At 48.4% G+C, this 25,676-nt stretch overlaps 1 long non-coding RNA gene and 1 other non-coding gene across 3 annotated transcripts; one reads left to right on the forward strand and one right to left on the reverse strand.

Moving 5' to 3' along the window:
- Positions 1-286: 286 nt before the first annotated feature.
- Positions 287-17,864, reverse strand: LOC114807367. Of its 2 annotated transcripts, XR_003755449.2 has the most exons (7): positions 16,979-17,864; positions 16,417-16,765; positions 15,081-15,310; positions 12,677-12,821; positions 9,712-9,852; positions 5,409-5,683; positions 287-1,244 (listed from the first exon to the last, which is right to left on the reverse strand). It is a non-coding gene; the product is annotated as an uncharacterized LOC114807367 (long non-coding RNA). The 2 variants fall into 2 exon arrangements; XR_003755448.2 differs by having other exon boundaries at positions 16,417-17,864.
- A 5,091-nt stretch (positions 17,865-22,955) lies between these two features.
- Positions 22,956-23,093, forward strand: LOC114807550. Its single transcript, XR_003755608.1, has one exon. It is a non-coding gene; the product is annotated as a small nucleolar RNA SNORA7 (small nucleolar RNA).
- Positions 23,094-25,676: the final 2,583 nt, after the last annotated feature.

The raw sequence follows: 25,676 nt of genomic DNA on the forward strand, positions 1-25,676 counted from the left end.
CTTCAAAGCCTTACAAAAACTGCATCTCCTCCAGGAAGCCTTCTATGACTAATCCCTCCTCCCCCTATCTTATTTTCAGGCATGGACCCGGGAGTCAGAGAACCTGGCTTCAGATCCCAGCTCTTCCCCCTTTCCTGATGTGTGACCTGGGGCAAAGTCACTGCACCTCTCCGGGACTCAGTTTGCTCATCTGGAAAGTGGGGTTTCAATACCTGTTTTTCTTCCTACTTAGACTGTCAGCCCCAGTGGGACCTGATTATCTTAGATCTACCCCAGAGCTTAGAATGGTGCTTGACCCGCTGTTCTTCTTCTTATTACTATCATCACTATTATTAGAGACAGTAGCAGAATGAATATTAGAAACACAGAGAGAGAGAGAGAAAATATATATCCAGAAAGCAAATAAAGATCTGGATCTAGGCCCATATAGCAATAAAGCACATGACAGATCTCCGAGAAAGTAAAAATAAAGCCCACGTCGGCTCAGGAGAAATGGATAACCGATCCAGCATTAACGCATAACTCCTACCTCGCGGACATTCAGGCCTACGGCTGGTCCGGGAAATACCTCGCGTACTGATTCATCGTGGCTCACTGTGTTTTCCAAGTGCCGAAAAGAGCAAGAGAGAGTAATGGCGTATGCCAGGAAAGCCCTGGATGAGGTAGAAGCGTCAGCTTCGTTCGTGAAGAGAATGCCTGAAACCGTTACGTTTTGGGGAAGAGGGGCGACTCATATATGGGATGCGTGGAAAGAAACCACAGGCCCGCTTCTTTCGACCACTTGCTGGGTGGCGGCACCTTGGGGCCTCTGGCCCGTGAGGTCCACTTCCGAGCATGCTTCGGTTGGCTTCCAGAGCTCTCGGGGTCTTACTGTCGTTGGGGGCGGGGAGGAGGAGGAGGGGGACAAGCTTCATCGAGAATGACGGAGGAGACTCAGTCCGGAGCCTTCACGACTGAGAACTCTTGTGGAGGAGCTGACGATTGTGCCCAGCACTGCTATCGCTCCTCAGTCTCTGCCAGCGGTATTCCCGCCGGGGTACGGAGCACCACGAGCCAAGAGGTGGGCAGGGGCCGAGCGCGTGGCCAGTGGTTATTGGCGTGCAGGACGCATTTATTGGCTGACGAGACCAGAACGGGGTGCCAAACCTGCGCTGCAGGGCCGTAATCCAGCAGGCGATGGCCTTTGGTAGCCACCATGGGCCACGGCTAGTCTTCCCGTGACACCCCCTAAGATCTCAGGAATCCTGGATGGGAGAGTGAATTGGTTTAGTTTATATTCCTCCCTTAATAGATGCCCAGCAAGGAGTCACCCCGGGAGCAGTGCTTGGCATATAAGAGGGTTGTGTTCGGGGCAGGGCATTGTTTGGTGGGGACCGATCAGAATAATATTAATAATGGTATTTGTTAAGCGCTTACTATGTGCCAAGCACTGTTCTAAGCACGGAGATAGATACAAGGTAATCAGGTTATCCCACGTGGGGCTCACAGCCTTAATCCCCATTTTACAGAGGAGGTAACTGAGGCACAGAGAAGTTAAATGATTCGCCCAGAGTCACACAGCTGACAAGTGGCGGAGCTGGGATAAGAACCCACCACCTCTAACTCCCGAGCCCGTCTCTTTCCACTAAACCCATGCTGCTTCTCTTGTATCTACCCCATCGCTTAGTACAGTGCTTGGCACATAGTAAGCGCTTAACAACATTAAAAAAAGAAAAAATATGTGCATTGCCAAATGCGCAGCATATATCTCATCTTCATCATCGACAGCGTCGGTCGATTTTTTAACCCTGGGAAGAGACCTGAGGAACGATGGGGAAACTGGCTTCCGTTGCAGCATGAGGGATTTGGGTTAAACAGAAGGAGTCGGTGGAATAGACAAAGGAAGAGAACGGAGAATGCCGTCGGGCGTCGTGGGTAGCCCAGGACAGCTTCTGCGTGCCTCAGGGGCGGAACGAATCGTTGGTCTCGCGCCTTTGAGCACACTTTCAGAATCTGGGAAATCTCTCCCACTGAGCATCGCTGCACCTTGTTCTCATCTTTCCCACCACCTACCTGTTTCGGATTCCTGCCTTTTTAGCCGTAACTCCTTCCCCCTTCCCATCCACCAGACCAGCATTCTCCCCATCTTTAAGACCCATCTGAAATCACCCAGTAATAATAACTGTGGTACTCCTTAAGTGCTTACTATGTGTCAGGCTCTGTACGAAGCGCTGGGATGGATCCAAACAAATCAAGTTGGACAGAGTCCCTGTCCCAAATCGGGCTCCCAGTCTTCATCCCCATTTTATAGATGAGGTCACTGAGGCACAGAGAAGTGAAATGGTTTGCCCAAGGCCATACAGCAGACAGGTGTCGGAGCCGGGATCGGAAACACGTCCTTCTGATTCCCAGGCCAGGGCTCTCTCCGTTAAGCCACGCTGCTTCCCTGTGGAAGTGTGTCAGAAACTCTCATTCCGTGTCAGACGTTACGGTTTCCAGGCCTTTTTGTTTTGTTCTAATACTCTTGACATTTAAGTTAGGACCCTTTAAAGGTTTCCACGCTTTACTTTGTTCCTCACTTTATCGATTGCTTCTAGCTTTTGCGTTCCTCCAAATCTATTTTCTTTCATTTTTTTCCTCCCCTCTTTCTTCTCTGTATTTCTCATTTCAAAACTAGGAAATTATGGTTATAATTTCAAAGCTAAACCTTCTGAAACCTTCCTCTCAGAGGGCCGTGCTCATAAAAAGGCTTTAATTTGACTTTTTTTCACCAATGATAAGTTTAAAGGTTGGAATGCTTAAATAGTGTTGAAAGGGAATCAATTTCTCGGGGGTTTTCTTTTTAAAGGTCATTAGATCTCTTGAGCTGAAGGTGTGGGCAGGTAAGGAGCTTTTTTTTCTTGAGCCTTGGGTGGTCCCAGTTAAGTGTGTCACCGGTATTATAAGATCCCTGTCACTAGGCCCCAGTAGCATGGGGTGGGGGGGAATAATAATTAATAATAACTGGTATTTGTTACGCTCTATGTGCCGGGCACTGTACTAAGCACCGGGGTGGATACAAGCAAATCTGGTTGGATGCAATCCTGTCCCACGTAGGGCTCACTGTCTCAATCAGATAGAGAAGAAGCGCGCTTAGTGGTAAGAGCAAGGGTTTGGGAGTCAGAGGTCGTGGGTTCTAATGCTGGCTCCACCACTTGTCTGCTGTGTCACCTTGGGAAAGCCACTTCTCTATGTCTCAGTTACCTCATCTGTAAAATGGGGATGAAGACTGTGAGCCCCATGTGGGACAACCTGATGACCTTGTATCTACCCCAGCACTTAGAACAGAGCTTGGCACGAAGTAAGCGCTTAACAAATACCGTTATTCATTCATTCATTCAATAGTATTTATTGAGCGCTTACCATGTGCAGAGCACTGTACTAAGCGCTTGGAATGTACAGATCGGTAACAGATAGAGACAGTCCCTTCCCTTTGACGGGCTCACGGTCTAATCGGGGGAGACGGACAGACGAGAACAAAAGCAATAAATAGAATCAAGGGGATGAGCGTCTCATTATCATCATCGTCATCTCAATCCCCATTTACCAGATGAGGTAACTGAGGCCCAGAGAAGTGAAGCCGCTTGGCCAAGGTCACACAGCAGACGAATGGTGGAGCCGGGAATAAAACCCATGACTTTCTGACTCCCGGGCCCATACCCTATCCAAAAGCGCGGGCTCGGGAGTCAGTGAACCTCAGTTCTAATCCTGGCTCCGCCTCGTGTCTGCTGTGTGACCTAGGGCAAGTCACGTAACTTAACTCTGTAAAATGGGGTTTTAAAACCTGAACTTCCTGCCCCGTGGATTGTGAGACTGATGTGCGACGGGACCGCATCCGATCTGATAATTTTGTATCTACCCCAGCGCTTAGTTATTGTGCTTATTATTATTGTTATCATAGGTTAAAGGAGCTACCGAGCCATCAGATAGAAAAGCTGCGTCAGCCCGGGATGAATAGCCGACCCCAAAAATCTTGTTGGTGAGCAAAGCCAAGGAATAATACCATTATAGTTCCTTCATGTACCAGGATTAATCAATCAGTGGTATATAGCGAGTGCTTACTGGGTGCATAGCAGTGTAGTAAGCGCGTGGGAGAATGCAATATAACAGAGCTGGTGGACACGTTTCCTGCCCACAACGAATTTTCAGTCTGGAGGTTGGCACTGCTGCCTGAGAGACTTAATCCCTAAATGGGATGTGGCTGAAAAGGGTAAGCATTATCGGGGGCGTTTATTCAGGGCTCACTGTGTGCGGAACACTGTACTAAGCGCTTCGGAGAATACAACAGAACAGGTAGACTGATCTCCCGCCCAACAACAAGCCTACGGTCTAGAGGGAACCTCTGCTGGTCAGCTTGACTCTGGAGGGCCTGGGCATAGAATCGACAGATGGAGAGCGACGGGTTTTGGAACGTGGGAAGGCCTGGTTTATTGCCGTTTGAATACGCTGTGCCCCCGGGCTCCAACCTTGCCTTGACATGGTGAGTGGGAAGAGCAGGGGAGCCTGGGAATCGGCACACGCTCAATTGTAATTTCTGAGCCCTTTCTGTGCGCGGACCACTATACTAAACTCTTGGGACAGTACAATATAACAATATAAAAGAGACATTCATGTGGGACCCGCAGAGAAGCAGCACGTGTAGTGGTTAGAGCACAGGCCCGGGAATCCGATGGTTATGGGTTCCAGTCCCGGCTCCTCCACTTGTCTGCTGTGTGACCTTGGGCCAATCGCTTCTCCCCCCGTTTTTCCCTCTGCTCCCTCTACCACCGCCCCCTTCACCTGTCCGCAGCTAAACCTTCTTCTCCCCCCTCTCCCTCTCCCCCTCTCCCTCTCCCGTCCCACCCCCTCAGCACCGTACTCGTCCGCTCGACTGTCTATATCTTCATCACCCTATTTATTTTATTCTGTTTAATGAGAGGTACATCACCCTGATTCTATTTCGTTGCCATTGTTTTCACGAGATGTTCTTCCCCTCGACTCTATCTATCGCCATCGTTCTCGTCCGTCCGTCTCCCCCGGTTAGACCGTAAGCCCGTCCAAGGGCAGGGACCGTCTCTATCTGTTGCCGACTTGCACATTCCAAGCGCTTAGTGCAGTGCTCCGCACATAGTAAGCGCTCAGTAAATACTATTGAATGAATGAATGAACTTCTCTGTGGCTTAGTTACCTCATCTGTAAAATGGGCGTTGAGACCGTGAGCCCCGATTGGCCTGGCACGTACTAAGTGTATAACAAATACCGTCCTCGTTATTATTATCTTCTGTCTATCCCGCTCCTTAATACAGTGCTTGACACATAGTAAGCGCTTAACAAATACCACAGTTTTTCTGGTTTTAGACTCGTTTGGGAGGCTGGTTAATCTCTTGGCTGGGTCTCTCTGTGCTCCTTACCAAACAGCGGGGGTGTTAGTGACATCCAGCCAGGCCTGCAGCGGGTGGCTGAGCAACAAGCCGGGACCCTTCTAAGGGCTCTGCGTCAGCCGCCGCCTTCTGTGATGTCCGTTATTTCGCACGTCGATCAGGTACCTTGCCGGCCCGTAGCGTTAAAATGGGCTTTTGCCGGCCTGGGGTGTTTGCCCACAGGACTCGTAAATCCAAGCGATTCGGAGTACGAAGCCCGGAAGGGTGAGCTGTCGTGTCTCTCGGTCAACTGGGGTTCTTTTCCTCTGGAAGAAATGATAATAACGTTGATATTTCTTAAGCGCTTACTATGTGCAGAGCACTGTTCTAAGCGCTGGGGTAGAAACAGGGTAATCAGGTCGTTCCCGCACGAGGCTCACAGAAATATAGAATATTTCTTTATACAGAACTAGAAAGTAGGTGGATCATTATTTCGTTGAGCTGAAAACGTGGCTTCTCCGCGAGTTCCGGAGAAACTGAGGGTTTTACTATTAGTGCAGTAATAAAAGGCGGCGAGGCGGTGTCTGGGGGTGGGTGAAGGAGAATTTTATATTTTCAGAGTCAAGGGAGAGGGGGATTACTCACCCGTTAACAATGGGTCAGGCAAAGGTGAGAAACGAACCCGAGTCCTAAATAATGTTGGTATTCGTTAAGCTTTTACTATGTGCCAAGCACTGTTCTAAGCACCGGGGAGGATACAAGTTAATCAGGTTGTACAGAGTCGCTGGCCCCCGTGGGGCTCACAGCCTAAGTAGGAGGGAGAAATAGGTATTGAATCCCCATTTTACAGATGAGAAACTGAGGCTCAGAGATGTTAAAGGGCTTGCCCATGGTTCCACGGCAGGAAAGTGCCAGAGCTGGGATTAGGACCCCGGTGCTCCTGTCTCCCGGTCCTGTACTCTTTCCTCTGGGCCACACTGAGCGGGCACTCAGAGTTTGGAGTAAGAGGGAAGGAGGAGTTGGGAAGGGCACTGGGGAGAGAGTGAGTTGCGAAGCAGTGTGGCCTTAGTGGATAGAGCCGGGGCCTGGGAGTCAGAAGGACCAGGGTTCTCATACCCGACTCCGTCACGCTGTCTGCTGCGCGAACTTGGGCGAGTCACTTCGCTTCTCTGTGCCTCAGTTACCACAACTGTAAAATGGGGATTACGACTGTGAGCTCCACGTGGGACCTGGACCGCAGCCAAGCTGATATTAGTTCAGCGTAAACCATCGACAGACACCATTAAAAGAACAGAAGCCGCTTCTCATGCCCCATCAAGAGCTGAACCCACTGACGCTGATTTCCCCTGCCTCTCAGGCCCGGGGGAGAGGGATACAGCCGGGTACCATCTTGGATGGAGGATTCCAGTATCAGCAGGGTAGCCCGAATGAGTTTGTTTTCCCAGAGTCCTATTAAATTCTAAAGGGCCAGCCTCCCCGAGTGACAGGAGGGAGTAACTCTCCCACTGAATGACTAAGTAGATCGTGTGTGGTGTGTGGTGTGTGTGTGTGTGTGTGTGCACTTTTTTTTTAAGAAAATGTTTTATTTCATTTTAGGAAACAGCTAGCATCTTGTGTTTCCTTAATTTAAAGGGGGAAAAAAAAGCCACGGCACACACACAAAAACATCTTGTCCTGGCTGGCTTCTGGCTCTTCAGAAGAGGAGAGCGAGCCATCTGAGCCCTTTTCAGTGACCAGTTCCTCAAGCCGCTTTTCACCCGCGAAAACACAACAAAAGGTATCAGTGAAAGGATCTTTTTGAGGAAAATTTGGTCGGGATTAAAAGAGGGCAAAAGTTCACGGGGTGACACGATTCCCTGCCAAGCCAGCAGGAATCTCTGCCAGAGGGAAGGCAAAGGAACCATTGGTTTTAAATTCAAGTAACCATGGCGAGCCCCCGGTTCCGTGCTAGAATCTGGTTACGAAGTGATATCGCACAGAGCTGGGATTGTTTATTCGAGGCCGGTCCGTGGCAGAACGGTTGTCGCCAATGGGCTTTCTCACAGCTTGGATCCAAACTTATAAGGGCGTATTTTTAAATGTAAAAGGTCCGGTGCTTCACCCATCTCCATTTGGTAACCAACAAAGGAGAGGGGAATCACGGGGTTTGCCCTCAGTGTCCGAGGCGGGCTGGAGACGGGCCTGTGTCGGGGGAAACTCTGCGCCTCGGCGGCTGAACCGCTATTTGCAGTTCCGCTCCCGGTTGCCGGTGGAGACTGTGGGCGTGTTCGCGGTTGTCACCGCCACCTTCACCGGCTCCCCCAGCCCCGACACCGATAAGAGGGGAAGGTTGACGTAGACGGGAATGGACCGGCCTTTGGCCGGTCTGGAATCGACCGGTAGTATCCCCTGGACACGTACTTTGGGCAGAGCACTGCCCTCAGAGCTCGGGAGAGTACAGGACAGTCGGTAGACGTGATCCCTGCCCTCAGAGGAGCTTACGGTCTAACGGGGGACTTGGAAATAGTATCTTTGTTCTGTGAGTTCCGCGGGCCTTGCGGCATTACGTAAAGCGGCGTGGCTCAGTGGAAAGAGTGCGGGCTTTGGAGTCGGAGGTCATGGGTTCGAATCCCGGCTCGGCCTCTTGTCAGCTGGGTGACTTTGGGCGAGTCACTTCACTTCTCGGTGCTTCAGTCCCCCCGTCTGTAAAATGGGGATGAACACCGGGAGCCCCACGTGGGACAACCTGATTGCCCTGTGTCTACCCCAGCGCTTAGAACGGTGCTGGGCACATAGTGAGCGCTTAACAAATACCAACATTATTATTATTATTAATAATAATGCCTTACGGAGCAGTTTATGGAAATCTGTAGAACCCAGGACAGGTATCGAGGTGACTGTGACTCTCCCGCCTCGCTCCTGAGCTGCAACGTCCTCTCCTGGGTCCAGTGAACAAATCACGGTGTTTGTTAAGCACTTACTACGTTCTAAACGCTGGGGTAGATACCAGCGAATCAGGTTGGACGCAGTCCGTGTCCCACGTGGGGGTGCACAGTCTCTATCCCTACTTGACAGATGAGGTCGCGGAGGTCCAGAGAAATGAAGTGACTCGTCCAAGGTCACACGGCAGAGAAGTGGCAAAGCCAGGACTGTCTCTACTCAAAGAGGCTGCTTTTTCCGGCTTGGGCGATTGCTGCGGCATCAGAGCCCCTGCTCCGGGAAGAGGAATTTAACCGTCTTGGTCAAAGACAGAGGGGAAGCTTGCGAACGGGACTTGCCGGGAAGATCTGGCTTTATCGGAGGGGACGTTCAGTGTGTTTGGAAAAGAAATGTTCTTCAAAGCAAGTCATCCCTCAAATTCACCAGAACCATCACCCCCGAGGACAGAATTCGGACGTCGTCATCGCTTTCTTGCCTTTCATCAGCAGCAGAGCACTGTAGCGAAAGCTTACCCCTGCAGAGCGCTGGTCTGAGCACCTACTACCTGCGGGGCATTTGTATTAAGTGCCTGCTGCGTGCAGAACAGTGTACTGAGCGCCTACTGCCCAGAGGACCGTCCTGGGTGCTTACTCCCCGCAGAGCACTGTCCTGCATGCTTCCCCACTGCAGAGCACTAAACTGAGATTTTACTGCATGCGGAGTACCATACTGAGCACCTGCTCAGATGGAGCACTGTGCCTTACCCCTTGCCGAGCACAGTATCGAGCTCTTACTGCACGTAGACTCCTGTGCTGAGCGTCTACTGCGGGCAGAGCACTGTACTGAGTTCTTATGCCTTGCAGAGCACTTTACTGAGTTCTTACTGCAAACAGAGCACTGTACGGAGCACCAACAGCAGGAAGAGCAGAGGACTGAGTCCTAGTCAGCTGTCATGGGTTCGAATCCCGGCTCTGCCACCTGTCGGCTGTGTGACTGCGGGCAAGTCACTTCTGTGCCTCAGTTACCTCATCTGTAAAAATGGGGATGAAGACTGTGAGCCTCACGTGGGACAAACTGATTACCCTGTATCTCCCCCAGCGCTTAGAACAGCGCTCTGCACATAGTAAGCGCTTAACAGATACCGACATTATTATTATTATTATTACATCCTGCAGAGCCCTGTCCCGAAAACCTATTCCCCGCAGAACACCGAACTCGGTTCTTACTGCATGCAGAACACTGTACCGAGCACCTACAGCAGGAAGAGCGGCGGACTGAGTCCTTACGCCCCGCAGAGCCCTGTACGTTCAAACCTATTCCCCACAGAGCACTTTACTGAGTTCTTAATGCGTGCAGAGCATTGTATTGAACACCTAAAGCAGGTGGAGTTCTTGAATCAAGCCCTTAAGCCCTCCAGAGAACTGCACCAAAACCTATTCCCTGCAGAGCACTTTACCGAGTTCTTAGTGAATGCAGAGCACTGTCCCGCGCCTATCCTGCAGGCAGAGCACTGTACCGTCTGCTTCCTCGGCATCTCTCTCCAGTAAACTCATCGGAGGTCACCTCCCACCGTGGCCCACAGCAGGACTTCACCAACCTGCAAAATGGGAGAACGTGGGAGAAACCCCACTCATCAGGGCCAATCTGGTGGAAATCTGTGAACAAAGCAGCCGTGCAAAAAACGCAAGACAGGGAAAGAAAACCATGACACGCCGTTCATTTTCAGGGTCCGGGGACAGAGGCCGCACGCCTGAAACCTTGGTGCTTCGTACAAAGAAATCGTCCTCAGATCTCCACTGTGCTGCTGTACAGGGGCGAGTTGCATAAGGGTTAAGAAGACTCGCTTTATACACTGCTTATTGACCCACGCATTTAAGCAGAGAAGATTCATGACTCCCTTGGATGACTAATGCGGTAGGTAATGAAAGGAGAGCTTCCGAAAGACCAAGTGGGCAATTTCAATCGACCGATCGATCGATCGACGGTACTCATCGAGCGTTTACCCTGTGCAGAGCAGTAACCCGGTTGCGTTGGGAGAACGACAAAGTCGGTAGACACGTTCCCTGACAACCAGGACCTCACGGTCCCGGGGAAGAGACGGAGATTAACGCTAATAAATAAATCGCGAATCCGAATATAACTTCTGTGGCTCCGAAGGGAGGATGAATATCAGGAGTTTAAAGGGGACGGATCCAAGAGCGTGCTAAAGGGAGGGGAAGCAAGGGCTTAGACGGGGAAGACCTCTTGGAGGAGAAGCGCTTCGAATAAGGCTTCGAAGGTGGAAAGGACGGGGGGCTGTCGTACGTGAAGAGGGAGGGTCTTCCAGGCCGGAGGGAGGATGTGGGCGAGGGGGCGGGGGCTAGACAGACGAGACTGAGGAACAGTGAGTAGGTTGGCGTTAGAGGAGCGAAGCGGAGTGTGGGTTGGGTGCAGTAGGAGAGCAGGGAGGTCAGGTGGGAGGAGGTGAACCGAATGAGTGCTTTAAAGTTGCCGGTGAAGAGTTTCTGCTTGATGTGGAGGTGGAGGGGCAATCACTGGAAGTTCTTCAGGAGCGGGAAGACGTGACCAGCCGTGTTCCCATAGTAACACTCCTCCTGCATATAACCTGAAAGCACAAAGTAACCTCCGGGGTCTAAATCCACTCGACAGATAGTTAACTGTATAATAATAATTGTGGCATTTAAGCGTTTACTGTGAGCCAAGCATCTACTAAGCGCGGGGATAGATACAAGATGTCAGACTCGGTCCCCGTCCCACATGGGTTTTGTTGTCTTGTTTTTCATGGTATCCGCGAAGGGCTTATTCCGGGCCAGGCCCTCGACGAAGCACAGGGTTAGAGTGCGGAGCACTGTTCTAAGCGCTGGGGTAGATACAAGGGGAATCAGGTCGTCCCAGGTGGGGCTCACAGTCTTCATCCCCATTTTACAGATGAGGGAACTGAGGCACAGAGAAGTGAAGTGACTCGCCCACAGCTGACCAGTGGCAGAGCCGGGATTCGAGCTCATGACCTCTGACTCCAAAACCCCTGCTCTTTCCACTGAGCCACGCTGCTTCTTTAGATACAAGCCAGTCAGGTTGGACACAGTCCCCGTCCCACGTGGGGCTCAGCGGCTCAATCGCCATTTTCCAGCGGAGGTCCCCGAGGCCCAGAGAAGTGAAGTGACTTGCCCAAGTTCACACAGCACACAAGTGGCAGAGACGGGATTAGAAGCCGGATCCTTCTGACTCCCAGGCCCGTGCTCTATCCACTAGATCACTCTACCTTCTCGTTCACAGTTCTAATGAGAAGCGAGAACTGGCACCGAATCCCCATTTTAAGGGGAAGAGACTGAATCACCTACCAGTTCAGTGACTTGTCCAAGGTGACACACGGCAGACGAGTGGCAGAGGTGGGGTGAGAAGCAGCGTGGGGTAGCGGATAGAGCACAGGCGTGGGAGTCAGGAGGTCATGGGTTCTAATCCCGGCCCTGCCACTTGTCCGCCGCGTGACCTTGGGCAAATCACTTCGCTTCTCTGGACCTCGGTCACCTCATCTATAAAACGGTGATTAGGACCGTGAGCCCCGTGTGGGATGGGGACTGTGTCCAAACCGATTTGCTTGTATCCACCCCAGGGCTTAGCACAGTGCCTGGCACCTAGTAAGCACTTGACAAATACCACAGTTATTATTAATCCAGATGCCCTGCCTCTCAGGCCCATGTTCTTTCCGCCAGCCCACGCTACTTTCATCCCTTCTCTTGCGTGAACAGACCCTTCCAAACAGACAACACGATCTAAGCCATTACAAACAAGCGAGAGGCGGCATGGCCTAGTGGAAAGACCCCGCGCTTGGGACTCAGAGGAGCTGGATTCTTGGTTAAGTCACTTAACTACTCCGGGCCTCAGCTCCTTCATCTGCAGAATGGAGATTTAATACCTGTTCTCCCTCCCACATAGACTGTAAGTCTCACGTGGGACTTGATTATCTTGTATCTACATAGTAAGTGCTTAACAAATGCCATCATCATCATAATTATTATTATTATTATTAAAGAAGCAAATGGACTAAGTATGAATGAGTGTTGACAAGTTCATATAAAACTCCCTGTCTAGACTGTAAGCTCAGTGAGGGCAGGGACGACGCCTACTGACTCTCTTGTATTCTCCCAAGTGCTTAGAACAGGGTTCTCCACACAGTAAGCGCTCAATAAATACCACGGATTGATCGAAACCAATGAACCTCTCCCCCGATCTTCCTCCTTCCTTCTCTGATATCTGGTGACTTCACCGTCACCTCCCAGCTTTTATCTCCCCTCCTCTGCCTCATCAAGCTCTCTCTGTCCCAGTTGGGAAGATCTCTACTTCTCCTTTTTTTTTTCATGGTATTTGTTAAGTGCTTATCCTATGTGCCAGGCCCTGTACCAAACGCTAAAAATACAAACCAGTCAGGGGGCAGCCAGATAGGAACGGGGACCTCTTCTCCGACACGATGATGGGGTAAGGAAATTCAGACTTGTTTGTTTTCCTCCCTGGCTGGATTTTGGCTCCTTCGAAGTCCCCGGAGTTGTCGCTGAGACCCAGTTTGACCTTATCAATAAAAAAAGCCATCGAAATTATTTGCAAGAAAAAACATACCCCACCCCTTTCAAACGGAGATTATCCATTTCTACTGGGCACGCAGGGGAACACCTGCCAAGCCCTGATTATAATGTTGGTATTTGTTAAGCGCTTACTATGTGCAGAGCACTGTTCTAAGCGCTGGGGTTGATACAGGGTCATCAGGTTGTCCCACGTGAGGCTCACAATCTTAATCCCCATTTTACAGATGAGGTAACAGGCTCAGAGAAGTGAAGTGACTTGCCCACAGTCCCACAGCTGCCAAGTGGCAGAGCCGGGATCCGAACCCATGACCTCTGACTCCCAAGCCCGGGCTCTTTCCACTGAGCCGCGCTGCTTCTCTAATTGCCAGCAGGAATCTGGCTTGAAAAATATCTGGCCCTTCGCATCGGCTCCCTCCGCCGTCGGATGCCTTACGTCCTGCCCCGGGGGCGAAGGGGCAGAGTCAGACATCATCAAGACCTCTCTTAGATGCTCGCCACCCACGGCTTGCGGTGGTCCGAGACCACCGCAGAGTTCCGGCCCCACGCGGGGACGGGACCCAGGACATCCTTGGGGTTCATCAGAGCATCCCTTTGGGGGGAACTGAGATGGCCGACACCCAAGCCGGTTCCACAAGGGGGCAGCCCAAGGCAGGTAAGTGGTCCTCGCCTCTCACCATCCTCCGTCTCCATCAACCTCTCCGCCCCAGGGCGAGGGAGGCCTGCAGGAACAGCCCGAGCAACACTAGAGTTTCGAAGATCCCCGAGGTCAAGGAGACCGAGGTAGGGAGTATCAGTCGAATTCCAAACCTTCCCTGGGCCGTGGGGATCCGCCGAGAAAGGACGACGCCTAAAAATTCAGGTCCGAGGAACAAAGGCTCCGAATGACACGGGCCCCGGTTTCCTGGGAATTGGCATTTCATGGCCGGCTGGTTTGTTCAACCGAACAAGACAGAAGTGAAATATTCCAACTCCTTTTCGGCAACGGCGACCTGTTCTCCGCACGATGTCATCGGCGGGGCGGTTGCCGTGGCAACTTTGGGGAATGAATCTGCCCACAATCCACGACGTTCCGCCGGAAGTCAAAGGGAACGTTTTAGGAGCCGAAGGGATCACCTCTTCCTCTCTCTGCAGATATTCCGGTATTCTGCTCTGCTAACGCTATCGATTCATTCAGTCGTATTTATTGAGCCCTTACTATGCGCAGAGCACTGTACTAAGTACTTGGGAGAGGACAAAATAATTATAAACGGATACATTCCCTGCCGCAGCGAGCTTATTGATCCTTCTGTGGGCCGGTCTGGGATATACTTATAATCTACTGACACTTCATAGCACGAGCTTCTTGAGGCCAGCGATCGCGTCTACTAACTCTGTTGTATTCTACTCTCCCAAGTGTTTAGTTCAGTGCTCTGCACACAGGAAGCCCTAGATAAATATCACTGATCGATTGACTGATCGACCGGCAGTCGGTAGAACCCGGCTTAACATTATCTTCCTCGGCAGCGGCATCTTCATTAGCACAGGGTAGTGGCTAGAGCACGGTTCTGGGAGTCAGAAGGTCATGGTGTTCTAATCCCGGCTCTGCCACTTGTCTGCTGTGTGACTTTGGGCAAGTCACTTCACTTCTCGGGGCCTCAGTGACCTCATCTGTAAAATGGGGATTGAGACTGTGAGCCCCATGTAGGACAGGGACTGTGTCCAACCCGATCTGCTTGTATTCACCCCAGATCTTAGTACAGTGCCTGGCATATAGTTAGGTGCGTGGCCTAGCGGACAGATCACGGGCCTGGGAGTCAGAAGGATCTGGGTTCCGATCCCCGCTCTGCCTCTTGTCTGCTGTGTAGCCTCGGAAAAGTCACTCAACTTCTCTTACGAAGGAGAATGACACTGTGAGCCCCATGTGGGACATGGACTGTATCCAACCTTATTAGTTCGTATCTACCTCAGCGTCTAGTACAGTGACCGGCAAATACAGAGCTGAACAAATGCCATTTTAAAAAAAATCAATATTATCCACTCTGCCAGAATTGTGAGCAATTCATTTTCAATGAAGAAAAAGACCTGAATACACTGGCCCTGGAATTCAAAATCGAGGGTTCACCGGGCCCTTCCCACAGGATTATACAACAGGCGGATCTGTGATGGGAAAGATCATTCCACAAAGGTTTGGAATTCCAGCCATAAGGCCGGTCGAAGCGACGTGACTGGCTGAAAGCGTCTTGGTGTGATTGTCATAGTTACTCACGCTTCCGGGGGCTTCGTCAGGCATGAACTCAGAGCTGACCTTCAACCCCACGTGACAACAGTAAATTGGGAATGGGCTGCGTCATTTGTCGTTCCCCGTTCTTGAACCACGCCGAGCCAGGCCAAATCCGAAGGTCACAAGAGGAATGGCTGCCGAAAACGCGAAGATTTAAATTCCATCTGGTTGACGCCATCAGCAAGCTTCCCGGGCTTCTGTTCTCCTTTCCTAGGCTGGGGCAGGGGGAAAGAGGAGAATACGGAGCCAGACACATTCCATTTCTCTCTTGCTGCCTGTTGGACCTAGAGAGGGTGGGGGTGGTCACTTTCTGTTCCACCTGCAGGCCTGGGCCCTCTTTCCCATGCAGGCAGATGCCCACGTGGCAGAAGGTGAAATGCCACCACATAGCCGTATTTGCCCCACGGCCACAGGGGGGGAAGCCCCCTTCTTAAATAAGAGAATGTGTCATGGTCTTAAGCTTTCCTTCCACATCCTGTCTAAGGCCTCACCAGGCCTTGGACGAGAGTAGGCCTCAAATGAGCCCAAGACCAGAGGAATGTTTTCGTTTCCACTTCTTTTTTTTCTTAATCCCACATCCCATAATTCCCATGGCTTCTTGCCTGTTCATCACTTTCTTCCTCATCTCCTCTGTCTCCTTTTCTTCCTCCTCGGTCTAAGGACTTCTCCGCCTCTCCCTCCTCCTTAGTCTGAGTCTTTCTCTTCCCCCTCTTCTTCCTTTCCCTCTTTTTCTTTCTCCATCTTCCCCCCCACCTAGTAATAATAATAATAATATCTTCCCCCCACCTAGTAATGATAATAGTAATAATGATAGTAGTATTTGGTAACCACTTACTATATGCCAAGCAGTGAACTAAGTGCCGGGGTAGGTACAAGTTAATCAGGTCAGACACAGTCCCTGTCCCACGTGGGGCTCACAGTCTAAGCAGAAAGAAGAACAGATATTGAAACCTATTTTACAGATGAGGAAACCGAGGCACAGAGAAGTTGCCCAAGGTAACATAGCAAGCATGTAGAAGAACTGAGATTAGAACCAACATCCTCTGATTTACAGGATCTTTTTTTTCCCACTAGGTCACACTGCTTCTCGCAGTTTCCTTTTTCCCTTTTCTTTTCTCTATTTCCCTCCTCCTCCTCCTCCTCTTCTCAAGGGCTTGTATTTTCCCAAGCACCTAGTACAATGCCTGGCACATAATAAATACTATCGATGGATTGATTGATCCCAATATGGGGGTCACAACCACAGAGATAGGAAGAGCAGGAATTTTATCCCTATTTTGCAGGTGAAGAAACTGAAGCTTGGAAAGGTTAACTGATTTACCCAAGATCCCACGGCAAGCAAGCGGCAGGGGCTGAGTACACAATAGGCATTCAGTACAGTACGCTCATACTGTCCAACTAATAGGCCTTCAGTACACCTTGGTGATGATGATGACGTGAGATTAGAAGTGGGGAGAGGAGGCAGTAGATTTTTGGGGCCCCTCCAGGCAGGAAAACGGGAACCTTAAACTATTCCATCCCATCAAGCTCCAAGTGAGCAGAGGACAACCTCCAACCAGCGACGACTACGAAGACTTTAACGATGCCATTCGTCGGAGTTTCTCGAGCACCTACATCGGGCCGCACACCGAGAGCCTGGAAGCGTAGGATAGAACGGTATTTCACCGATCCTGCAGGGAGAAGAACCGAAGAGGTCTATGAGCAGAGAAGCCTACCCTTGAATTTCATTATTCCAAATGACAAGATTTTCGAGGCACGACTTTTAAAACAGGCACCACAGAGGCAACCAGGCGAAGGAACGGAAGCTAAGTCGCTTTGGAGAAGTCAGAGCTTAATGGGCTGAAAATCAGAAACGCGACTGATAAAGGACCTGAGAAACGAACCTCCATAAATCATCCAGGAAGTAGCACCGATAATGAAGAGCAGCTCACAGGAAGACCTTCAGTGCACAAAGCAATGAATCCATCGGGACCCCATATTTCACGGGAGCCACGAGAGGGAGGGAGAAAGAGCAAAATCGGAGGCTGAAATATCTCGTAAAGGAATAATCGTTCATGATTCCTTCCCACACTCACCACACTCACTAGCGATGAGAGCCAAGTCATAACCACTGGAGTTGGCGGGGGGAGGGATTTTTAAAAAAGAATAATAACTGTTAATGTCCCGCTCACCCTTTATGGGGGAGTTTTATTTATATTTGCTCTGCCTGTGGCCTTTCCATTTACCCTCACAATTTATTACGTCCTTATGCACTTATTTCTCCCCCATCCTATATCATCCTTAAGTTGAAACACACGGCCCGCATCTTCCCAGAGACCACACATCCATCTCGTCGCGGCCACAGTGCTGAAATGCATCGATACTTGTGGTTGATTCATAGGAAAGTGGCCCGCGAGAAGCACGTTTCATTGGCTCTGCCGAACCTGACGCGAAAGGCACCCAGAAAGAAGAAAGCATCCTGGCATCACCTCTGGGAGTTTCTTACTCTCTGAGGGTGTTTATGACCAAATTCTAGAGAAATCCCTCAAGCACATGTTTACCATCCCTGGACATCTCTCTCCATGCAGAATCGAATTCCGAGGGGGTTTTGAGGGTCCCTGAAAAAGAAGAATCAACCCTAAAACATTTTCAGTGCGCGTCAGCCTTCTTGAAAGAGGGCCGGTTCTACGATGGCGTGATATTGATTCTTATAATTGGCCAGATTTCTCCTCTTTAATTATAATTATGGCACTGTGCTGAACGCCGCGGTAGTTGAGAGATCATTCAGGTTGGACACTGTGCTCACGGTCTAAGAGAGAGGGACAGCAGCTCTTTCATCCCCCATTTTACAGATGAAGGAACTGAGGCACAGAGAGGCTAAGTGGTTTATTTCTTTCTTCGGCACGCTGTGTTGACTGTGAATTCCCGGGGGGTTAGGGATCATGTCTCAGTTAATATCTGCGGCCCTTTCTCAGCTCTTAGCACAGTGCTCTGCACTTTTTAGGTGCTTAACAAATGACAGTAACAACAGCAACAACAATTCCGACCACAAGACAACTATCATTAGTACTGATATTACTACTATCGATCAATCATATTTACTGAGTGCTTACTATTTGGCGAGCCCTGGGCTAAGCACTTGGGAGAGTATATTATAATAGAATTGGGAGACACCATCCCTGTCCATGGTGTGCTTACAGTCTAGAAGGAGAGGCAGACATTAATATAAATAATTACAGATAGGTACTTAAGTGCTGTAGGGCTTAGGGAGGGGTGAATCAAGGGTGCAAATCCACGTATAAGTAATATTACAACTACTACCGATAATGAGATTAATAATAATACATTTCCATATTAGAGGATCAATTTTCGGTGGCTCTTATTGTTGCTTGTCTCTCACCCCATAACTCTGTCCCAGCATGACCCATCTCCAATGCAGTCATACTTCATATTCATCTATAGGAACATCTGGCCCACGTCTAACATTTAATTTCCACACCATTAGAGTCAAACAATACGTGTACATCAGTAGATAATGTAATGCATTATCACGCAAGGCAGAGAGCAGCAATTTATTACTCTAATTTCAAATAGCCTTCAGCCAAAAAAATAGTGCATCTTAATTCAGAAATCTGAAAGGAAAGGCATCTTTTCCTGGAAAATGCAATTGTAAGAGGCCCTTTCTGGGTATACAGTATCCTCTTTTGTCCGCTAAATCTTCAGACCAAAGGGTTCTGAACCAAATTTTCTTCTGACCTCGCCTCGGAGGAGCTATGCAATCAAGGAGAGACTGTGTCCTAGAAAGTGGCCCGGTGACTCTTCTCTGAGAAATGATGATTTGAACATAGAGGTGATACAGAAGTTCCTGACAACATGATGTCAGGTTAGCGTCTGTCTGTCTATAGCGAGCACATAGCTGACATCTATTTCTGGTCTGTGGAGATCATTTTGATCCTTTTTGAATGACGACATCTGTACTATCTGAATATGTAGTGCTAATTTAAATAGAATAATGTAAGGAATTAACCCTTAGCCACCCTAGAAAGAACCTGGTATTGACAGCTGAGAGACCATACTCCACTTAAGAGGGTTCCTGTCCCCTGCTTTAGTGTAATGGTATTTGCTCATCACTCAACACTGTGCTAAGCTCTGGGGTGGTTACAATACAATCAGATCAGACGCGGCCCCTGTCCTAAGTGGGGCTCACATTCTAAAGAGGAGGGAGAACACCTATTTCAAGCCCATTTTACAGTTGGGGAAACAGAGGCGCAGAAAAATTAACTGACTGGCCCAAGATAACAGAGCAGGCAAGTAGCCAAATCAGAATTAGAAGCCGGGTCTCCTGACTCCCAGGCCCGTACTTTAGCACTAGGCCGTGCTGCTTCTCCATCCTTGGAATTAGATGTCAACAGTCAGGGTGGGGATTGAGAAACAATAGATACTTAGAGGAGAAAGTGAGAGACCTACGGTGGTAGGTAGAGCAACTGTATTCAGTGAGTCCACCATCTAGGCGTATTGAATACCTGAAGTCTACTCCTGTGGTCGAAATCATTTTCCGGGGTCCACAGTCCAACCAATACCTCAAATGTTAACCAGCTAATCAATCAATAAATCAATGGTATGTATTAAGCACTTAGTGACTGCAGAGCGCCGTACTAAGCACTTGAGAGAGTGCAATACAACGAATTCGGTAGACACATTCCCTTCCCACAGTGATCTTGCAATCTAAGAATTATTTATTGGTTATAATTCATCACAGGAGGATTCGAAAATGTGAGCTTAAGCTGCGCTCTTTGTGGACAGGGAATATATCTGCTTATTGTTGTATCGCACTTTCCCGAGCCCTTAATACAGTGCTCGGCACACGATAAGCGCTCAAGAAATATGATTGAATGAATAAATCATATTTATTGAGCACTTACTATGTGCAGAACACTGTACTAAGCGCTTGGAATGCACAATTTGGCAACAGATAGAGACAATCCCTGCCCAGTGACGGGCTCACAGTCTGATACAATGTATCTTACCCATATAACTGCCTAAGGAGTTCCTCCTAATTGGTCCAGGAGTCGCTTTGATTGACAGCTGCTGCCCGAAGGGGTCAGGAGCACGGTCTCTTTATTCCTCAGATTGCCCCTGACCCTGCTGCCTTGAGGCAGAACTGGGGAAAGGGCACAAGTGGGAAAAGTTGGAAAAGTCATAAATCAGGAAGAAGAGACGTTACCATGCCTGCAGTGGCTTCTTGGACAGGTTGATTAACTATTCTGCTCCTTAGTTATCTTATCTGTCCAATGGGAATAAAATACCTTTTCTCCGTCACTCTTAGACTGTGACTCCCATGTGGGACAGAGATAGCGTCCAATCTGCTTTCTTGTGTCTGCCCCAGTGCTTAGCACAGTCTTTGCCACAAAGAAAGTGCTTAATAAATACCTCAAATATAAAGCTCGTTGTGGGCAGGGATTGTCTCTCCTTATTGCTGTATTGTGCTTTCCCAAGCACTTAGTACAGTGCTCTGCACACAGTAAGCTCTCAATAAATGATTGAATGATTAAATCCTACCCTCCTAGTATTTAAACTGTGAGCCCCAGGGGCGACTGTATCCCGCCTGATTATCTTGTACCTACCCCAGCGCTTAGTGCGGTGTTTGACACGTAGTAAGCACTTTACAAATACCATAAAAGGAGAAAAAAAAGGCAGGGTGGTCTAGTGGGAAGAGATGTAGAAGATTCAAATTCGATTCCAGCTCTGAGATTGGCTGGCTGTATAGATCTGAGAAAGTCAAGGGCCTCAGTTTCCTCCTCAAAAAGATGGAACTGTGGCACCTTTCTCCCTACCTCTTAGACTGTGAGTTCAAAGGACCAATATTTCAACCGTGCCCTTCCTCATCACTTTCCCCATAACTCGATCGATCAATCAATGCTATTTCCTGAGCGCTTACTCTTCGAGGAGCACTGGACTAAGCGTTAGGGAGAGTACAGTACAATAGAGTGGACAGACATGTTCCCTGCCGTCAAGGAGCTCCCAATCTAGTGGAGAAGAAAATGCAAACTTTCTTAGTTTCAAAATAAAGTTGACCTTTCCATCAGAGAAATTATAAAGGCTCGGACCAACCTGGTCACCAAACCATCCCAGATAGATTAAAAAAAATACACTGTCCCATAGTACAGCTTGGAAGACTGAGGTACCAGCCACAGAGTCTGCCCTCTTATTTCTCATGTTTAAGTTACTTCTGCTTCTAGACTGTAAGCTCTTTGTGGGCGGGGAACACGTCTACCAACCCTTTTGTATTGTGTTCTCCCAAACATTTAATTTGGTGTTCTGTACACAGTAAACACTCATTAAATACCACTAATTGATGAATTGATTCTGCATCCCTAGCATTCGTATTTATTGAACACTTAATAATAATGGTATTTGTTAAGCACTTACTATGTGCAAAGCACTGTTCTAGATGCTGGGGGGATACGAGGTGATGAGGTTGTCCCACGTGGGGCTCATAGTTTTAATCCCCATTTTACAGATGAGGTAACTGAGGCACCGAGAAGTGAAGTGACTTGCCCAAAGTGGCAAGTGACGGAGCCGGGATTAGAATCCATGACCTCTGACTCCCAAGCCCGGGCTCTTTCCACTGAGCCGTGCTACTGTGTGCAGAGCACCGTACTAAGCCCTGGGGAGAGTCCTATATAATGATGTATCAAAAACATTCCCTCCCCACAGTGAGTTTACAGTCTAGAGGGAGCTTTCAGTCTGGAGAGAGCTTACAGTTAGTTTCTGGGCCTGACCCAGAGACATTCAAATTGAATTATACTTTCCATGCGCTTAGTACAGTGTTCTGCACCCAGTAAGCGCTCAATAAATACGACTGACTGAATAAATGAATTCAAAAAGTTAGAGAAGATGGCCAGGTTCTGAACGCGATCATCCAAAGCCATCGATAGGAGTTTGACTTAGTTCTCCTCCCGAGTTTCTTCGTCTCGTTTGGAACTGCCGAGGGTAGGGAATACCACCCACGGAAACCATCTAAGGATTTCAGTCACCGAACAGGTCAACACTCTTAACCAGGTAATGTGCATTCAGAGATGAGAACTTCTCTAAGAGAGAGAAAAGAAAGACAAAGAGAAGACACTTCAGTTCAGGCTGCCTTGGGGCAGTGGCAAGTTACGGGTTGGTGGGTTTTACAAGACTACTTACTATGCTATTCAATTAAAAAAAAAGACCAGTTGCCATAGCAACCCCCACAGCTAATGGCTCTTATATTACCTCTGAGATACAAAACACCTTTTTACAGAGACACATTGACCAATCCTGCATGTCACAGGAAGTTTTATGCTTTGTGCAGTGGTTTTAATGATGGGAAATGTGCTCCAATAATCTGTTATATTTATAGCCCTCGCTTGCAATATTCAATTGCAGTGCGTTCTTTTGATTCTCCTTAAAATGCTTTTCTCTCCTTTCCTTTGCCTTTCTTTTTTATTTAATAAATCTGGGGCAAAGGTTTTCCCTGCTGGATGTCACCTGTATAAGGCCCTGCTAGTGTGTGTGTGTGTGTTGTAATACAAAATAGAGCACAGTGTTTTCATAATAATACCTTGTACTTGAAAGTACTTTTATTTTCCCAAAGCGCTGTCACATCACTTATCTCATTTGATCTCTCAAACATTTCAGTGAGGGAGAGGGTGGTTTTATCCTTATTTTTCAGCTAAAGAACTGGGGCATGGAGAAGTTAAGTGGCTTATCCAATCACGCAACAAACCAGGGCAGAACTGGGACTAGGGCTTGGGTCTTGGAGACCCACACTTCTACTCCATCCCCTGGACCAATCTACCTCTGTGTGTTAGAGGCATCCGAGAACCTTCATTTCGCGGGATCTAGAAAAGCTGACCCCTCTCGGGGTCACACCTGGAGAGTTCCCAGTACTCTGCCGGTCTCGACTACAGGAGGGAGAGTCAGGCAGAGGCATATCCCTTCCATTTCTAGCTTGGGCAGTGGCTAGCGAGTGGAAGGCAATCGGCTACAGGTCAAAACTCACCTGTACTGGGCAGCAGCGACATGGGAGAGAATCAAGGGCGAAGATTCAAATTTACCGCGTGGAAGGAGACGATGGTAAACCACTTCTCGATTTTTACCAAGAAAACTCTGTGGATCCACTACCAGAACGATTGCAGATGGAAGTGGGGCATTCTGGAAGAGATGTGTCCACGGCATCGCTATGGGTCAAAGACGACTTGACGGCATAAGACGAGAAAAGCTGAGTGGTCTAAAGGAAAAAAAGCCTGGACTTTGGAGTCAGGAGACTTGGACTTTAATCTCAGCTCTGCCACTTGTCCGCTGTGTGACCCTGGGCAAGTCACTTAACTTCCCCGGGCTCCTCGTTTGTAAAATAGAGATTACATACCTGTTCTCCCTCCTCCTTGACCGTGAGCCCTCTGTGAGACAGGTACTATATTCGACCTGCCTAATGCATATCCATCCCAGCGTTCTGTACAGTGCTTGGCACCTAGTAAACACTACAAATACTGCAATTTTTATTATTTCAACTGAACGGTGATTGTAGAGTGGGGGCTGTGGCTCAGGATACTTCTAATGAAAGTGTTCATTCATTCATTCATTCATTCAATAATATTTATTGAGCGCTTACTAAGTGCAGAGCACTGTACTAAGCGCTTGGAATGTACAAATCGGTAACAGATAGATACAGTCCCTGCGCTTTGACGAGCTTACAGTCTAATAGGGGGATACAGACAGACACGAACAATAGCAATAAATAAGAATTTATCAATGGTCCCTGCAGGGTTAATTTTTTTTTTAACTTTTCTTTTTGTTAGTCCATCTTGCTATATAGCCATAGTCTAACCAATCAATCCAACTAGTCAATAAAGATTCGAAAACCCTTCCAAATAAAACTGCCCTCATAGTTCGATGGGGAAAATAATCTATCTAATCTCAGGTCGTTGGAAAAAGACCACAACTCTGATAATTTAGCATCAGGCCATCAATCAGTTGTATTTACTGTACGCTTATTGTGTGCAGAGCACTGTATTAAGTACTTGTGAGTACAATACAACAGAGTTTGTAGACACAGCCTCTAACCTGTTCACCGAAATCCAGGGATCTTTCTATTCTATCTGACACAAAACTCAACACAACTGTAACCAGACCTCAAGGCTTTAAGCTTTTGAGGATGTGGATCATGTCTTCCAACTCCATTTTATTCTCCCAAGCTGTACTCTGCATGCAGTAAGCACTAATAAATGTCCCTGATTAACTGATTGACTGATACAGAAGATTCTTTCTTCAAGGAAATACCTCATTTGGCCCATTACTTGTCAGGGACACAAAGAACAAAATCTTACCTACGCAGACATTTGTTTTGAAAATATTCTTCGGATGGAACCAGGCACCTGAGAAATATCGTCCAGGACCGAAACCCTATTTTGAACTTTCCACATGAAAGAGACATTTTGAACCTATCTTTTCCCAGAAATACGCCACTCACAAATCCACGGGAAACACGTGTGATTTCCTTAATTCTTCATTACTGGAAATGAACATAATTTGAATGACCTACCTTAAGTGAAACCAAGCTTATTTTAGAAGGGTCTAAGCGACGTTACCTGAGAAAATGAACAGAAACGTAAATGTCTTGGGTTACGTATTTAAAAATTCAACAGCAAGCTAAAGTTATCATTTGCATTAATGTATTCTGAAATATGAATTATTAAGTGAATCACATCAAGGCAAGAAAAGCAGGTTTGGAAGCCCTGGTTTAGCCTGAAGCAGTCTGCAGCTTCTTCAGTGCGATCTACTCCAAACACTGCTAAATATGTAAAGGGGTTTTTTCTAATTGGAACAATGTATGCCTAGCACCTATGAGGAGGAATAAAGCCCTCTCCCTCTGACTCCTATTTTCCTCTGTGACAATAGCAAATACATATTATTCCGATTTGGAGACCCCGTACGAGTTTCCAATCTGCCTATCTTCTTTATTTTCTCCTTTTTCGTCTGGCATTTCTACCAGAAGCTCCTTTGATTGCCTGGCTCTTTCAGGACGTTTTACCACTGTTGAGAAGCAATGTGGCCTAGTGGAAAGGCCACAGGCCTGGAAGTCAGGGATCTGACTTTTAATCCCGACTCCAGTACTTCCCTGCTGTGTGACCTTGGGCAAGTCACTATGCTTGTTCTATGGCCCTTGGTTTCCTCATCTGTAAAATCTGGTAATGATGCAGCGTCTTCCCTTCGAGCAATGGTTTCTGTTTAGGGTTGACATTTCTGAACGGCAGTAGTACGAGTCCAGAGAAGCAGCGTGGCCAAGTGGGAAAAGCACAGGCTGAGGTATCAGAGGATCTGGGTTCTAATCCCAACTCTGCCAACTGCTTGCTGAGTAACTTCGGGTAAGTCACTTAACTTCTGTGTCTCAGTTTTCTCAACTGTAGGATAGGGATTAAATACCTGTTCCCCTTCCTACTTAGACGGTGAGCCCTATGTGGGACAGGGACTGTGTCCAACCTGATTAACTTGTATTAACTTGTATTGACACATAATAAGCGCTTAACAAATTTATTTATTTTTTATGGTATTTGTTAAGCGCTTACTACGTGCCAG

Source organism: Ornithorhynchus anatinus, chromosome X2, assembly GCF_004115215.2.
Source record: "Ornithorhynchus anatinus isolate Pmale09 chromosome X2, mOrnAna1.pri.v4, whole genome shotgun sequence".
NCBI lineage: Eukaryota > Metazoa > Chordata > Mammalia > Monotremata > Ornithorhynchidae > Ornithorhynchus > Ornithorhynchus anatinus.